The sequence below is a fragment of the Leopardus geoffroyi genome, chromosome B2 (assembly GCF_018350155.1).
Source record: "Leopardus geoffroyi isolate Oge1 chromosome B2, O.geoffroyi_Oge1_pat1.0, whole genome shotgun sequence".
Lineage (NCBI taxonomy): Eukaryota > Metazoa > Chordata > Mammalia > Carnivora > Felidae > Leopardus > Leopardus geoffroyi.
In genome coordinates this window covers 38,341,697-38,359,065 of record NC_059332.1, presented here as the reverse complement: position 1 = coordinate 38,359,065, position 17,369 = coordinate 38,341,697, and the positions used below count along the sequence as shown (strand labels likewise).

Sequence of the window (17,369 nt, the reverse complement as noted above, 5' to 3'; positions counted from 1 at the left end):
CTCAGAGACGACCCAAGAGCAGGCCAGAAGCTGGAGCTGACAGAAGAAGCAGGGAGATCAGTGGCCTGGGAATTCGACCTGGGTCTGAAGTTGTTGAAATGTCTCCCACAGGAATCCCAGAAAGGTTAGAATCCCACCAACGCTCCAGAGAAACCCCACGCGATGAAAGAGTTGAAAGCCCTCGACTGGCCTGAAGGAGTCTTCTGATGGGACAAGAGTATTTCTGAGAGTCTGTCTCCTCTGGGTCCCCCCTGCCCCTGGGTCTTCAGCCTTCTATTTGCAAATATTGGGAATGAGTGGCGATGTTTAAAATTGGTACTTCCACTGGCTCCACTAAAATCAAAGAAGCCTGTGCCTCATTAATGATTTTGCTGCCTCCCAGCCACCTGCAGGTAGGCATGCCCTTGCCTTTACCCCTGGATCCCAGGCTCTTCAGGAAGGGGCAGAGTCTAACCTGTTTAGTTTCAAAAACTCCGGGGGCGGGGGGTTGGGAAAGCAGACCCGGGAGAGAACATGTTCCCACAGAAAGCAGTAGGCTTTCCACCTCCCCCACACTCACCAAAAGAAAACACATTCACAGGCCTCCCTACTGGTCCTGCCCTCTCCGCCTCCCGCTTCCTGAACTCCTGACTTTTTTCAGAGTTCTAATGCCGAGGACAAGTTTCTCTCCTCTTCTTGTCCTGATGGGGGCACGAGTATTCACTCAGCATCCCAGGATGTGGAGGAACAGTTCTGAAAACTCAGGAGTGAGCGTGCAACTAGCGGGCAGCAAGACCATAATAGCCTAGTTGTTTTTTGTAAAGGAAGAACCACCGGGAGTCGGATGCAGCTCCCAGCACAGAGGAGAAATGGGCTGTGTGTGCTATCATGGCAGAGGCCAGGACCATCCCCGCACAGTGACAAACGAATAAACATGAGCCTGCACGTGCATGCCTCGGTACCCAGCTACCCGTTTACGTGCGCTTTTGTTTACACGGCCCTTGGGATGGTTTCCTTCTTCTTCATCACATTGAAGGCAAAGACATAACTCCTGAAGCGAAAACAAGTCTATTTCCGACACTGCTGTCTGCTTCCCTAAGGGTCAATTTGTGTAATTTCTAAAATCCACCCCAAATCTCGAACTTCCTGTGGGTCCGTTTTTACATCTAGATTTCCTCCCTGTCCTGTACATTCTCTCATTTTTTTTCCTAGGACACAGGGAGGGTCCAGCAACCTTCCTCCCACCCAAACGTTGTAGGCTGGCTCTGTTGCAAAACATAAAACCAGAGACCAGGCTAGGGCAGAGCTGAAAAGTCTCTCGTTGTGGTCACTGGTTCTTGGACCCAACACTGACATCCAGCGATGTGCAGTGGGCCATTCAGGGCTGGTGGACCCACACGGCCTGCACCCCAGCCTCCTATCTGAGAGCACAATCTCCCTCTACTTCCTAGGGAAAATCCATCCCCTCCAGTAGCCCACTTTTCAGAGAAATCCAAGAAACTGACACCAAACCCGGAAGAGGGAAAAGCACTAAACTAAACTTTCCAAAGATGGGAAGTTGCTTTCTTTGCCCTGTAGACTTCAAGGAAAGCCCTCCAGGGAGTGTTCCCTGGAGAGGCGTAATCTGCCTTCCTACCTTCCCAGGAACTTTGCAAATCCACCACAGAGCTGTGGAAAAGTAGCCAAGGCAGAGAGAGAAGAGTTAAATCAAGCCCAGACCTCAGCAATCTGTGTTCAATTTTGATAAAAATCTCTCTCCCTCTCCCCCACCACCCCCCTTCTTCCACCCCACGGTTCAGACATGTCTCTTTATGTTAGGAGCTTGCATCTTGTTTGGGGCACCGTGGCGCTCGCTCCCCGAGAACCAGGCGCGTCCCTCACCTTGGGCACATGTGACAGACGCATCCATCCCTCTCCCCAGGCAGGACCCGACCCAGAACCGCCGCCTCCTCCTCATCCTCCTTACAATTAATTACCTGCCTCCAGACCGGATCCTGCCTTCCTCGGTTAAGTCAAAGTCTCATTGCCTGATGTCAGGGCCACAGCAGGAGGCTGGGCGGCTGCCACAGGTGCCGAGGTCCCTGGAGTCAGGACCCCCTTTCTGGGATGCTCCTTCTCTCGCCCAAGGTTCCCCACTGCGGCTGAGAGCAAGAACCTCCCGCTCCCCCTGCCCTGCCTGCTGGCCAGAGGCCAAGTTTGCAAGTGGGAGCTGGGGCTTGGGAAGAGTTAAATCACCCGAATAAAGGCACAAGGCTAAGCCCCGGGAAGAACCACCACCACAAAGTTGTCAGTTTGGGGGGTACCGGCTAACGTTCGTTGGTCCACTTGTGACAACAAGGAATCCGATTTCAAAGCCACACACAAAAAAAGCATTTCTTTAAAAAAAAAAAAAAAAAAAAAAAGTTTTCCAAAGACACTTCCTGCGTCCAGATGTGCCAAGACCGACAGACAGACACACACGCAAATCACGCCCCGTACACACACAGACACGCACACAGGCCCCGGGAGCCCCCTCGAGGGCCGCTGGCTCCCGCAAACACTTTGCAGAAACACAACAGGCAGCCCGCGGAGGGGCCGCCTTTACAGTCCCCTCTCGGCGGTGCAGAGAAAGCAAGGGGGGGGAGAAGCGTGGAGGTGCCGGCAGAAAGCGCCCCGCCGCCCCGCCCGGCCCGGCGCGAAGCGGAGCAGAGGCAGGGCCGCGCACTTACTCCGAGGACCCCATGGCGCGGCCGCCGCTCCCCGCAGCCCCGAAGCCGCCGCCGCCGCCGCCGCCGCCGCCGGCCGCCGCTCGCCCCGGCTCCTCTGGGCGCCCCCGGGCTCCGAGAGCGGGCGGCGCGGCTCCCCGCCCGGCCGGCCCGCGCCCCCGCCCGCCCCGCTCTGACGTCAGGCGTCTTGGAGCGGGATATTTATGGCAAGGATACTCTGAACGTTCCCTAGGTAGAGTTCTGATTGCAGTTCCTTGGGATTTGTAATTTTCACACTTTCAGACAGAGAGGAGGGGAGGGAGGCAGGGCGAGCGCGGCCGGCAGGGCGAGGCAGACAATGAGGGTAGCTGTTTCCAACTTTGGCAAGAAGCCTTCCCAGGGCTCCCTCTGTTTGGGAAACAAGTAAGGGTCAAGGAGGCCAGAGTGGCGACCTGGGCAGCGGGGGGGGGGGGGGGGTTTCTGCCCGCTCCTCCCCTGGGGAAGGGGCTGGAAGACCTGGTCTGAGCCGGCCGCGGGGTCAGGTGCTGGGGGATGCCTCTGTTCCCCAAAGTGTGCTCCCGTGGGAGAAGGAGTCCCAGGAAGGTGCTAGGGCCGGGATAGAGATAAATCAGGCAGACCAGAACAGCTAATTAGAAGCCCTGGTCCACACCCTAACAACTTTTCCATTTCTTCTTTGGGAGTGTGTACGTATAAAAAAAAAAAGTTTATTTTTATTAAATTACGTTCCACACTCCCTGCCTCTGTATAGCTTTTCCAACTCAGTGCCAGTCAATTCATCTTACTTTACTGCTTATATAGAGAGTTTGAGCCGTTTACAATAGCTCTTATTCATGCTTTTGAAAAATTGCTTTTAATTTTTTTTTTCTTCAATGTGATTGTGATCCACCTCCGTGACTGGGACTGGAAATTGCCTCAGTCAAGAGCAACGGTCTCTTCCATGATTGGCACCATCCTCAGGGTGAGCATTCGACCTCTGACACCCCCCACAATCCCAGGAGTGTGCAGGCTGATGGTGCCCACACCAGATGATGACCCATGCAGTTTTCTAAGCGTTTAAGACCCGGAACCAGCGATCGTCTGTCCCTCCACCTAGCTAAAGGGGCTTAGGGAAATGGCTTGACTTAAGGGCCATCTTTCAAGAGTGGAGAAAAAGAGGTCTAATGCTTTATCCTTCGTGATTCCCGAGGATTGGAGAATAAACATAATTGCTCATGCAGTTCGATAACATCAATGTGTAGGTATCCAACTCCCCTTAAACGGAAAGGAGCACGGATAACCGCAAAGCATCACTAAAAAAACACAACTTTAGTGAACTTTCCATTAGTCCAGATGGGGTAGAGGTGGGGGGGGTGTCTTAACCACAGTTACCGTGCAGCAGGGATTCAAGGAGTTGGAATGTGTTTACCCCTTTGGCAGGAGCTGGTTAGGGCTGATTGCCAGAAGGAGCCAAGTCTTGGGCCTGGGCCTCTTGGTGGGGGACAGCCAAAATGTTTTGGTCCAAGCCACAGAGGGCCCACAGCCCTGCTGTTTGGTCACTGTCAGTTTGCCCTCCTGAGCATAATAGCTCACTGCCACCTCCCTCCATCCCCTTCCTCCCATCAAGACTCCACTGGCAGGATGAATCCTGCTCTGTAGTAGACATTAAAAATCGGCTTCCAAAAGCCAGTGACGGACCCCTTCTCTAAGGGGTCTACACTAAGGAACTCAGGAAACTGAAGTCTACGATATTCACTGCTCCGGGCTCCCTGGTGCTAGGAATAGCTAAGAAACCCGGTTCTGGCCAGTGAGGCTGGCATGCAGAAGACAAGGGTCAGCTTCCATGAAAACTCTTTAAGAGAAGGTCAGATTCAGGATGGCATGCCCCCTCAACCCCTTGGCACTCCCTATTCCTCTTTCTGCCACTTTTGCTCTTTTGGAACATGGATGTGATGCCTGGAGAGACAGCAGCCATCCTATAACCTTGAGAACAGAAGTCACTCACTTGAGGAGGATGGAGCAGAAAGATAGGAGTTCCCCTGACTTCTTTTTAGGTGAGAAAAATAAATTTCTATGTGTTTAGATGATTGTTTGAGTCTTCTGTTGTTTACAGCCAAATATAACCTTACTCGACACACTCCCAATCAATTCACCAAGATATGATATAATGTTGGGACAATTCCTGAGCATTAAATTATAGGTATCATGATTATTTTTAATGTGATACTTCGTGTTGGCATAATTCTTTATAGTTTTCAAAGCCTATTCGCATATATCTCCTCTGAACCTCACAATTTTGGGAGCTATCACTATAACTTCCCTTTTCTGTATATAAGAGAAGCCAGATTTGGTAAATATCCTGCCCAAGATCACACAGTCAGCAAATAAGTTACCTTGAATGCTACCTTAGTTCCTCTGACTCCAATTCTGTGGATTTTCTGCAACATTTTTAATAACACAACAAAAAAAAATCCAGTGAAGAATCTTTATTCCTACTAAACGGATGTGAATTCTAGTTACTTCAACCAAGATGAAGCAGTTTGCAAATAAATTCTGGAACTGGAATGTGCCGCAGTCCAATTGGGAATTAAGTCCAGTCTTCTGTCTCCCGGGATCCGCATGACCTTCCAGCTACCCTCTGACATCCTGTCCTGAATCCCTGCAATTGCTCTTTCTAAGGTCAGTGACCTTTTGTATGAATCGGTCTTGTCTCTCTTCATTCTCACATCCTTTAAAATGCTTACACCACCCCTTTCTTGAAGCTCCCCTTTCTCAGGGACATCTTCCCGTCACTACAACCTCCTTGTGTGGTTTCTCTTCTTGGTTCTTCCTTCACCTACATGTTGATGCTCCCAGGGAATCTGTCAGTGGCTGTCCTCCTGAGAGTCATGGACTGTCCTTTGAGTTCATCTTCTCTCGCGAATTCCACCACAAGCTCTTGGGGAAAGTCAACCATTGTCTCTACAACCAAATGTATATGCCAACCGCCACTTCCTCCCAACTTTAATCCCACTTTTCCAACTCTTTATTGTCTATATTGCCCAGCTTGTGGCAATCCTTAAATAAATGGTATGTATTTTTAATTATTATTGTTTAAACAAAAGATGCAGGAAAGTAACTAAGGAATAAGAGAATTCTATGACTGACTCATTTCTAGTTATTGGGAAATAGGATGTGACTATTCTCCTTTGAAAATCATGCCACAGGCTAATCTAATTGCCCATGGTCATAAGGAGTTACAGTGTAATTTTTAGAAATTAGCAACATCCAGGGGCATTTGGGTGGCTCAGTCGGTTAAGCATCTGACTTCAGCTCAGGCCATGATCTCACAGTTCATGGGTTCAAGCCCCACATTGGGCTCTGTGCTTACAGCTCAGAGCCTGGAGCCTGCTTTGGATTCTGTGTCTCGTTCTCTCTCTTCCCCTCCCCTACTCATGCTCTGTCTCTGTCTCTCAAAAATGAATAAACGCTAGGGGCGCCTGGGTGGCGCAGTCGGTTAAGCGTCCGACTTCAGCCAGGTCGCGATCTCGCGGTCCGTGAGTTCGAGCCCCGCGTCGGGCTCTGGGCTGATGGCTCAGGGCCTGGAGCCTGTTTCCGATTCTGTGTCTCCCTCTCTCTCTGCCCCTCCCCCGTTCATGCTCTGTCTCTCTCTGTCCCAAAAATAAATAAACGTTGAAAAAAAAATTAAAAAAAAAATGAATAAACGTTAAAAAAAAAAAAGAAAGAAATTAGCAGCATCAGTCCAAACAGAAATGCAATGGCAGACCTAATGAGAAATAGAATATCCTCATTAACTCCGTTTAGAATTAACTCCATTTACAATATCCTCATTAACTCATTCCAGGCAAAGTGAGAGAAAGGAAAGAATTAAAGATGAGGTGGGAAAGGGCCAGAGACTTAGGGGTGGTGTGTGGGGAGCATGAAAGGGATAGGAACAAGGGAAGTGAGGCTGTGCAAGGGAATATTCCAGGTCTGTGAGAGGGGAGTCCATCCCTGCCCAGGTGAGCTTTTCAGGTTCCGTTGGGAAAGGAAGCAGGAGAAGCTCATGGAAACCTGTGGATTTCACTGCTAACAAGATGTTTTTGAGGCCAATGAGCCCTGAAGAATCCATAAAGTGGGAGAGGCCTTTCCAGGTCATGTGATTTACCCTCTACACCCCTTCCTCCAACCCACAGGTTCTAATGTAGGGAGGCGCCTCCTATTCTCAAGACTGCTGGGGAGGAGGCTCCCTCTCCATCTGTCAGTCATTGGCGTGTTCCAGACATGTCCCCTGATCACACAGTGAGACTCTGTGTAGCACACTGCTCATCTAGAAAAGCCTGCTTCTTCACTGAGAGATCCCCAAATAGTTCACCAACTTTGTCCTGGCTTCCAGTCGACCATGTACTTCCAAGGCTCAGCCTATTCATGGGGAGAAGCAGGCTTCACAAAGGTCTCTCCTTGCTCACTCCCGAGGGGTACAGTTCCTGGTCTATACTGCATGGACCTCGGCAGCACTCACTGAAGACCTTTTGGAGACTGAATGAGAATCCCGTGAATACACCATCTAATCGAGATGAGGCTCTCCGTGTATAACATACCCCTTTCCCTGATTTACTGACACGGGCTATAGAATCATGAAGAGAACTCGTTAGAATCAGAGACCTTAGTAAAATCCCCAGCCTTGCTTCTCAGTGCTGTGTGATCTCAGCATTTCTGAAGCTTAGTGTTTGTGACAGTTAATTTTATTTGTCAACTTGGCTCAGCCACAGTGCCCAGATATTTGGTCAGCCATTATTCCAGGTGTTCTATAATGATATTTTAGGGTGAGATTGGCAGTTAAATTGGAGAACCTCCATGATGTGGGTGGGCCTGATCCAATCAGTAGAAGGCTTAATAGAACAAAGATTGGTCTCCAGGATTCTGTCAGCAAATGGCCTTCAGACTTGAACTGCAACTCTTCCCTGGGTCTCCAGCCTGTCAGCCTACCCCACATCAGATTTCGTACTTATCAACCCTCCACAATTGCATGAGCCAACTCCTTAAAATAAATGTATCTATCTACCTAGACACACATGTGTGCACACACACACACACACAAATCCTGAGGGTTTTGTTTCTCTGGAGAACCCTAGTACAATGTTTCTCTTCAATAGCAGGGGATATAGGGGCACCTGGGCGGCTCAGTTGGTCGAGCGTCTGACTCTTGATCTCAGCTCAGGTCATGATCATGGGATCGAGCCCTGTGTTGGGCTCTGCTCTGAGCATGGAGCCTCCTTGGGATTCTCTCTTTCTCTCCATTTGCCCCTCCTCTATTCACACACTTGCGGTCTCTCTTTCTCTCTCTCTCTCTCTCTGTCTCTCAAAAATAAATAAAAATAAATAACATAGGATGAAGATTATTCCATCCCAGATCACTGTTGAAATGGTCAAATTAAGGAAAAAAGGTTTCTCTCATTCCACCGTGTAAGCCCTCGTCAGAATCACTCCACGGACCCCCAGGTTCTGCTCAGGAAAGTGCCAGGCTCTGTACCAAGGGTACTGTTAGTGCCCAGAAGGCAGAAGAAGCTTGTTCTAAACTGGACCCAGTTCAGCAGGGACATGTCACCCCTCAGGCATTGTGATCATAGGCCCCATCCTGCTTCTCTTACTGATAATAAGAGATGCAATCTTCATTGTTTAGAACAGGCCTCCTGGCCTCCTATTGTCAAGACATAACTTCCAAGCATACAACTAAAGACAGAAAAAGTCCAGAGCTAGCACAGTTTCTTCCTGGAAACGATGAATAGTACACGCACTGCTCAAAGATGGCTTACTTAGGTCCTCATTGTGGTATGGTAGAAAGGCCTCCAAATATGGTATCAGAAAAACCTGGTTTCTAATCCCAGTTCTGGCTTTTATAGCTGAGTAAGAACATCTTCTCTGAAAAATACAGTTTAACAGGAGTCTCAACCCCATGGTGCAGAGTGAGAACCAAATTACAGAATGTCTGTACCTTACAGACGGCCATTGTTCTTTTCCTTCTCTTCGTCCCTTCCCGTCTCCTCCCCTGGCACCACCAACACAGACAGACACACGGCTCCTCCGTCAGTTAATACCGACAATGCACTTAACAGTAATGTACAATTCACCAGGTTCCTGGCATCCAGTCCTCTGCAAGCCTCTTTGCCCAGAGTTAAGAAACTTCCCCTGGATCAGACATGACCACACCAAATAGGCAGCGATTGGAAAATTGCCCCATAAAAGCCGTCTCCTTCCGAGGCGCAGGACTGCATTTTTTGAGAAGCCTTCTCAGGTTGTTTGCAGTGGCTTCGAGGGTCGGCTCTGCTGCCTCGCCTACGTCAAAACCCTAAGTGTTTAACCACAAGACACACAATCCCGGGACATCGTGGCGGCGGCCCTCCACCCCCACGGCGAGGCAGGCCACGCGTGTGTCTAATCTGGTATGTGGCCCCCCAGCAGGGCCAGTGAGGCACCGCACCTGGCCAGATAGAGGATGGACTATCACGCAGTGTGCACAGTGCTCGAGTGGGCGGGAAAGGGGGTGAGATTCCTTCCCACCCTCCCAAGACACGGTATGATCAGAGCCTAAGGTCCACAAGCTGGGAAAGGCCACGCTCGCTAGTAGCCACAGCTTCTCGTGTTATTTCTGGAGTCAGAATATTTGCACACTCACGACTGCATACAAACTCCCATTCTAGTCCCATTTTCAGTAGCTCAAAACCCTGTGAAAAATAACACTCAGGGCCAAGCGTTTCAGTTAGCTTCAGAGTAAAGTTGTATTTTGAAATGTGAGAGAAAGGAATCTTCCCAACTGATGTCTACTGAGGGTGAGAATGGGTCACACACACACACACTCACACACACACACACACACACACACACACACACACACACTTTTCTCCATTGAAAAATAATTTGAGACTGCTTACAGTCTTCAAGCATGTGTGACTCCGGGCTGGTGTATATGTGTGTATTCAACTGAACAGGAACTTGTGACTTCAGGAGAAGCATGACATGTTTCATCATTCAGTGGTTTTGTCTTTTAAAGGAAAATATCTTAAAAATGGCAAAGTGATGATGTTAGGAATCTGTTCTTAATTACCACTCAGTAACTTGGCAATCTGTTTTATCCCATTCATTTCTTTTGGAAAGTTCTCAGTAACTCGTCTTTTCAGTTGTGTGCGCACAACCTCTCTCTCTCTCACTCTCTCTCTCTCTCTCTTACACACACACACACACACACACAGATAGAAAGATAAAACCCACCTGGGTTGCCCTTGGAAAGAGTACAGGACATTTGCACACTTAATGAATTCTCCTGTAAATATGCACAAGCACAGATTTTCACACTCTGGGGGAGTGTCATAAATGCCCAGTTGGTATATATATGTGGTTTGGGACTCTGGTGAGAAGACTTTCTTACTTTCTTTAAAGAAAAGGAGAGGCACCCGGGTGGCTCAGTTGATTGGGTGTCCGACTTCAGCTCAGGTCATGATCTCGCAGTTTGGGAGTTCAAGCCCCGCGTCAGGATCTGTGCTGACAGCTCAGAGCCTGGAGCCTGCTTCCGATTCTGTGTCTCTGTCTCTCTCTACCCTTCCCCCGCTTGTGCTCTGTCTCTGTCTCTCTCAAAAATAAATAAACATTAAAGAAGAGGAAAAAGGAGGAGGAGGAAGGGAAGAAGATGGAGGAGAGGAAGAAAGAAGAGAAGAAAGAGGAGGAGGAGAAGGAGGAGGGGAGGAAGAAGGAGAAGAAGGAAGAAGAAAAGAAGAGAGGAGGAGGAGGAAGGGGAGGAGGGGGAGGAGAAATCCTCCTCTAATGCTATTTGCTCTTTAGGTGCCAAGCGCTGTGGTAAGCCTTGGAGATCCAAAGGTGAACAAGATGGGGTTCCTATCAGTAAAGAATTTGGTCTAGTAGAAAAACCATACAATCAAGTTCTACAGTCATTAAAAAATAATACATTTATTTAAAAAATAAAAGCACATGAAACTTTCCGAATTGTTGTGGTGAGGAGGAGGTAAAAGGCAATAATGCACTTCCTGCCTTAGGGGAGTTCTCTGGATGAAGGGAAAATTACCTTCCCTTTTTACGGGTATCTTCCAGGCCAATATTTCCAAAATATGTTCTACAGAATGCTAATCCCTTTAAATGGCTTGCCAAAAAGGTAGGGGGAGAGTTCCTCATGGTCAAAAAAGTCTGATAAAAACTATATATTATGTATGCAATGCATATTTGCATATTGAAGGTTCTGAGAAGGCCTGCAGAAAAATCTGCTTTTCTTTGCTTAGCACAGTATTCCCCAAAGTAATTTCCTCATAGGACCCATTTTTCACATAACATCTATGAACATTCCATAACTTTTAAGAAACACTGTTTAGGGGCGCCTGGGTGGCGCAGTCGGTTGAGCGTCCGACTTCGGCCAGGTCACGATCTCACGGTCCGTGAGTTCGAGCCCCGCGTCGGGCTCTGGGCTGATGGCTCAGAGCCTGGAGCCTGTTTCCGATTCTGTGTCTCCCTCTCTCCTCTCTCTCTGCCCCTCTCCCGTTCATGCTCTGTCTCTCTCTGTCCCAAAAATAAATAAACGTTGGAAAAAAAAAAAAAAGAAACACTGTTTAGTCTGAAGGGGACCATAAGAAATCTGTAAAAATAAACACAAGTGTAATAGGATGCTGAATTGGAATTTTTAATGAGGCAGCAAGATACAATAGATAAGAAATTCTAAAATAATGTTTCAGAGTAAGAAGCAGATTTTTGAAAGGAAATATCTGAGTACTGGTTTTATGCCTCTAAAAATCCCTTCCTATAAAAAGCATTGGAAGTGTGGAAGTAGAGAAAGAATGTTCTGAGGATGATTTCTTTGAGAGACCTGTACCAGAATTCCTTCCCTTTACCCCATGATGAGAATAGCTTGAGGGTGATGAGTCAAGGACTTCACTAAGTGCTTCCCAAATCTAGAAATTGTGGACAATGTTGGACTCCAGCCTGGAAATCTAGAAAGCAAGAGACAGATGATGAATTGATTTCGTGGTGGATCAAAGGAGAGCAGTTGCTTTATTGGGAAGGCTGGCACTCTCTGAGCTTGCTAGAACATGGATTAATACATGTTTCCTGAGGACCATATGTGGTCCACATGGGAGAGAAAGTGAGCCAGGAGCCTTTTTAGATCTTATCAAAGAGGACTACCTGGAAGAATTATGGGGCCACAATCAAGAGTTGATGTGGAGTGGACCACTGGAAAACCAAACTAAGTGGGGGAGAAACAGATGAAGGAAGAAAATGCACAACCCATATCATAGGAGTTGCAGGACCCCCAATGAGTAATCTCTGAAGAACCCACCCAAGGGATCACAGGAAAAAGAATGTGATATATGCAAAGCCATTTGACAACTATACCAGTCAAGTAAAAACTTCTCTGTGAAAGGAGGAACTTCCAACCATGGCTGAGGAAGGAGATCAGCATACCATATTCCCCCAAAGCAACTAGAAATCTGGATTAAATTGACAAAAACAACTATTTCAGCACTCCTGAAATCAACCAAAGGCATATGACAATCTGAGAGGTGTTTATACTTTAAAGACTGATAAACTTTGGGTAAAAATAATGGGAATCTTTGGTGTTCTGGCTTGAGGCTGTGTGAAATCACTGACTGACCACTAGGAAGACACAAGGGTAACATTTGGGATGCCAATTTTATAAATAGAAGTAAGAATATTCAAAACAAAACTGAGCCAAGACATCAGTGTCCATATACTGCAGGCTTCACAGATTTAGCCAAGGCAAGTTACAAAACAAACATGCAAAACAACCACAGCAAACTTAGTGCAGGGGGTGAGGATAAGAAACCAAAGTTGCTACAAAAGGCTGTCTAAAATGTCTAATATTGGGGGCACCTGGGTGGCTCAGACAGTTGAGCATCCGACTTCGGCTCAGGTCATGATATGGTTGGTGAGTTTGGGCCCCGAATCTCTGCTTCAGCCCAGAGCCCATTTTGAATCCTCTGCCCCCCTCCCTCCTGTCTGCCCCTCCCCTGCTTAAGCTCTCTCTCTCTCAGAAATAAACAAACCTTTAAAAAATAAAATGAAATGTCTAATTTTCAACAAAAAAAATCTTACAAAGCTCACAAAGAAACGGTAAAGTTTAGCCCATATGCAAGAAATAAAAGCAGTCAATAGAAACCATTTGAGTGTCTTCAAATGCTGGATTTAGCAAAGACTTAAAAACAGCTATTCTAAATACATCTAAAGAACTGAAGAAAGCAATCTTTAAAGAATTAAAAGAAAGAATGACAACAATGAATGCACAAATAGGGATTCTCTGTCCCTATAAAACCATAGATATTATGGTTTTAAAAAGAACCAAATGAAAATTCTCAAGTTGAAAAATACAATTAAAATGAAAAATCCACTGAAAAGCTCAGTAACAGATCCAAGATGGTAGAAGAAAGAATCAGTGAACTTGAGGATAGAGGAATAGAAATTACCAATCTGAAGAACAGAGAGAACAAATGAAGAAAAACCAACAAAGCCTCAAACATCAACTGTGCCAATATTCATATAATAGAAGTTCCAGGAGAGAAGAGATAGAATCAGCCCCCCCCCCAATTAAATATATGGTGGCAAAAATGTTGCAAAATTTAATGAAAATCTGCTGATCTACTTAAGCTACTGATCCAAGAAGTTCAAAAATCTAAGTTGAATAAACACAAAGAAATTCACACCTAGACATATCACAGTCAAATGCTTCAAAGCCAAGACAAAGAGAAAATCTTGAAGGAAGTGGGGAAAAAATATTCATTACATATAAGGAGTAGCAATAGGACAATGGCTGACTTCTCATCTGAAACAGTGGAGGCCGGAAGACAGTTAAATGACATTTAAACAGAGGAAAGAAAAATATTCTTATTCTTCATGAATAAATTCTAAATCCAGCAAAACTGTTCTTCAAAAATTAGGAAAAATAATCCCCAAGCATAGTTAAAGTAAAAATTAAATTAAAAATTAAAAGTAAAGTAAATTAAAATGATACTCCTTAAAAACTTATTTAACACAGACAAAAAGCTGGCAAGGAGGAACGGGAAACACAGGAAAAAAATAGAAAATGGTAAATGTAAATCCAACCATAAAAATAAGCACATTAATAGTGAATGAACATGTAGAATCAACTATATGCTGTCTGCAAGAAAAGACCTTAGAGTCAAAGACACGAACAGGTTGAAAGTAAAAGGTTAGAAAAACAATATACTGTGTAAACAGCATCCACAAAAATCTGGAGTGACAATATTGATGTCAGGCAACATATACTTCAAAATCAGAAATAGTGTTATAAACAAAGAATATTTCTTAATGATAAAACAGTCACTATATCAGGAAGATATAAAAATAACAGAACCTCATAAGTCATAAAGTAAAAAGTGATAAAATTGAAGGAAGAAGTAGAAAATTCAATTATAATAGTGATCAAAACACTAGACAGTAAATTAGCAAGGATACAGAAGACTTGAACAACTCTATCAACCAACTTGGATATAATTAGTATCTGTATGTATGTGCATGTACATGTGTGTATGTGTCTTAAAGTCTACTTTGTCTGATACTATAATTTAATTCCTTTGTGGTCAAACACCATGCTTTGTGCAATTTCAATCTTTTTTAGTTGATTGAGACTTATTTTATGGCCTAGCGTATGGTCTTTCCTGAAGAATATTTCAAGTATGCTTGCTAATCTGCAACCATTGGGTGACAATTTTATCATTATGAAGTATGTTCCACTCTAATAGTATTTCTGTTTAGCATATATGGAACTTTCTACAGCAAAGACCATAAACTGGGCATAATAAATTTCAATACATTTGAAAGGATTGAAATCATACCAAGTATGATATCTGACCACAGAGGAATTACATAATGAAACATCAACAAAAAGAAATCTGGGAAATTCCCAAATATTTGGGAATCAAACAACACACAGTAGTACCCCCCTTATCTTCAGGGATATGTTCCAAGATGCCCAGTGGATGCCTGAAAACACGAATAGTACTGAACCCTCTATATACTATGTTTTTTCCTAAACATACATATCTAATTTCTAAATTAAGCATAGTAAGAGATTAACAACTAATAATGAAATAGAACAATTATAACAATTTACTGTAATAAAAGTTATGTGCATGTAGTTTCTCTCTCAAAATATTGGCTGTACTGTACGCACCCTTCTTATGCTAAGGTGAGGTGATAAAATATCTATGGTGAGACAAAGTTAGGTGAATGACGTAGGCATCATGACATAACGTCAGGGTACTATTGACCTTCTGACAATATGTTAGAAGGAGGATTATCTGCCATTGACCACGGTAACTGAAATCATGGAAAGTGAAACCACAGATTAGAGGGCACTCCTGTGCTCCTCCTAAGTGTTTATGGATTGGAAGACTCGGTATTATTGAATGACATTTCTCTCCAAACTGATGTATAGATTCAATGCACCCCTATCAAAATCTAACCAAAGTTTGGGGGCTTGTTTTTGGCAAAGAAAAAAAATTGACAAGTTTATCTTAAAATTCATACAAAATGCAAGGCACCAGAACCAGAGGAAAATTGAAAATGAAGAACAAAGTTGGAGGATTTACATTACCTGACCTCAAAATTTATTAGAAACTTACAATAATCAAGACAGCATGGTGTTGGCATAAGAATGGGCATATAGAATCTACATACAGTCTATATTATAGATCAATGGGACAGAATTGAAGGTCCAAAAATAAAACTACAACTCAATGGTAAAGGATTTGTTTTTCAACAAATAGTGTCAAGCAATTGGATATATACATAAAAAATTTTAACTCAAATTGCAGACTTAAGTGAGAGAACTAAAACTACAGAACTTCTTAAAATAAAAATAGGAGAAGACCTTTGTGACCTTGGGTTTAGAAAAGAGTACTTAAATATGACACTAGAAGTATAATCCATCAGAGAAAAAAAGTGACAAACTGGACTTGATCAAAAGTTTAAAGTTTTGCGTTTCAAAAGACACCATGGGAATGAAAAGACAAGCCATATATGGAGAAGTTACTTGCAAATCATGTATCTGATAAAGGACGTATATCTAAAAATATAAGTAAATTTTATTCAATAAGAAAAAGACTAACAACCCAATTTTAAAATGGACAAAATATTTGAATAGATATTTTAGGAGAGGAGTTACATATATAGCTAATGAGTACATGAAGAGACACTCAACATCATTGGTCATTAGGGAAATGAGAATTAAAACCACAGTGAGATACCTCTATACATCCACTAGAGTGGCTAGGATCAAAAAGACAGACAACATACTATATCATACACTCAAAACTAATATAACACTGTATGTTAACTATAATAGTATTAAAATAAAAAAAAAACTTAAAAGCAAAGGAAAAAGACAACACTAAGTGTTGGTGAGGATGTGAAGAGACTGGAATCATCAGACATTGCTGATAGGAATGGAAAATGGTGCAGCCTCTTTGGAAGACAGTCTGAATGTTTCTTATAAACTTAAATATAAATTTACCATTAGACTCAAAAATTCCTTTTCTAGAAGCAAACCCAATAGGATAAAAAGAAATATCCACACGAAGACATGCATGTGAATGTTCATAACAGCATTGTTCATAATAGCCCCAAACTGAAAATAGTCCAAATGTTCATCAACTGGTGAATGAGTAAAGAGCATGATACATCCATACAATAGAATACTATTTGGCAATAAAAAGGAACATATCTCTGATTCGTATCACAATATGGATGAATATCAAAAAATCAATGATAAATGAAAGAATCCAGATACAAAATAGTACATAGTGTATTATTCCATTTATAGGAAATATCCAGAAAAGGCAAATTTATAAAAACAGAAAGCAGATCAGTGGTTCCCTTGGACTGAAAAAAGAAATGAGGCTTAACGGCATGTGGGTTGAGAACAGTTTTTGGAGTAATGTAGACGTGGTGGCATATCTCTACAAATATACTAAAAATCATTGAGTTGCACACTTACAACAGATTAATTTTATGGTTTATAAACTATGATATGCAAAACTGTTTAAAAAATGACTTTCCTGTCTCTCTTCTCTCCTCCCAGCTCCAATCCTAAAGGGAGTATGAGCCGGGGAAGAGTCAGGCAAGAAAGAGAGAAGGATGCTAACCATATTCTTTCTTCAAAGGTAGGCAGTTAGACTGCAGCCAATTTTATCTGGAAGGAGATGGGTATGGGGGGGTCAGAGAAAAGAGTCTTACTCTAAATATAAATGAGAATTGCCAATTAATATGCAGGATTGGGTATTTTAAAACAAGGCTATGTTTTACCCCCTAACATGTTTGTAGAATGTTCTATTGTCTACTAGTGAAGAGAAAAAGTCATTGGGCCTGAGATTTTACATGGAGGCTGGGAAAGGAAACCCTCCAAGCTGCAGGTGTGAAATGGTAGCAGGAGACAAAAGTAAAGTTGATTTCATGATCACCTTCATGAAAACTAATTTTTAGTTTCTTCTCTGGTGACACAAGGATCAGAGACAGAGCGCAGAACACAAATTCATATATATATATATATAACAAATTATAGATTCAAAGTGTGTGGGAGACAGAAGAATTTTGGACTCAGAATCTATTAGGCCTGATTTGGAGTCCTGGCTTGGCTATGTAATAGCTATGTGACTTCAGGAATATTTCTTAACCTCTCTGATTTCAAAGTTCTTA

At 43.9% G+C, this 17,369-nt stretch overlaps 1 protein-coding gene across 6 annotated transcripts in view; it reads right to left on the bottom strand.

Moving 5' to 3' along the window:
• Positions 1-2,836, bottom strand: part of DAAM2 (dishevelled associated activator of morphogenesis 2) — a 118,576-nt gene extending 115,740 nt beyond the window's left edge. For 2 of the 6 annotated variants that reach the window (XM_045498082.1, XM_045498081.1), the window contains exon 1: positions 2,688-2,836. The gene's annotated coding sequence lies outside the window, so the exon portion shown is untranslated. Of the gene's footprint in view, positions 1-1,955; positions 2,122-2,687 lie in introns of those variants that run through there. The other 4 variants (XM_045498085.1, XM_045498087.1, XM_045498083.1 and 1 more) reach the window with 2 other exon arrangements.
• Positions 2,837-17,369: the final 14,533 nt, after the last annotated feature.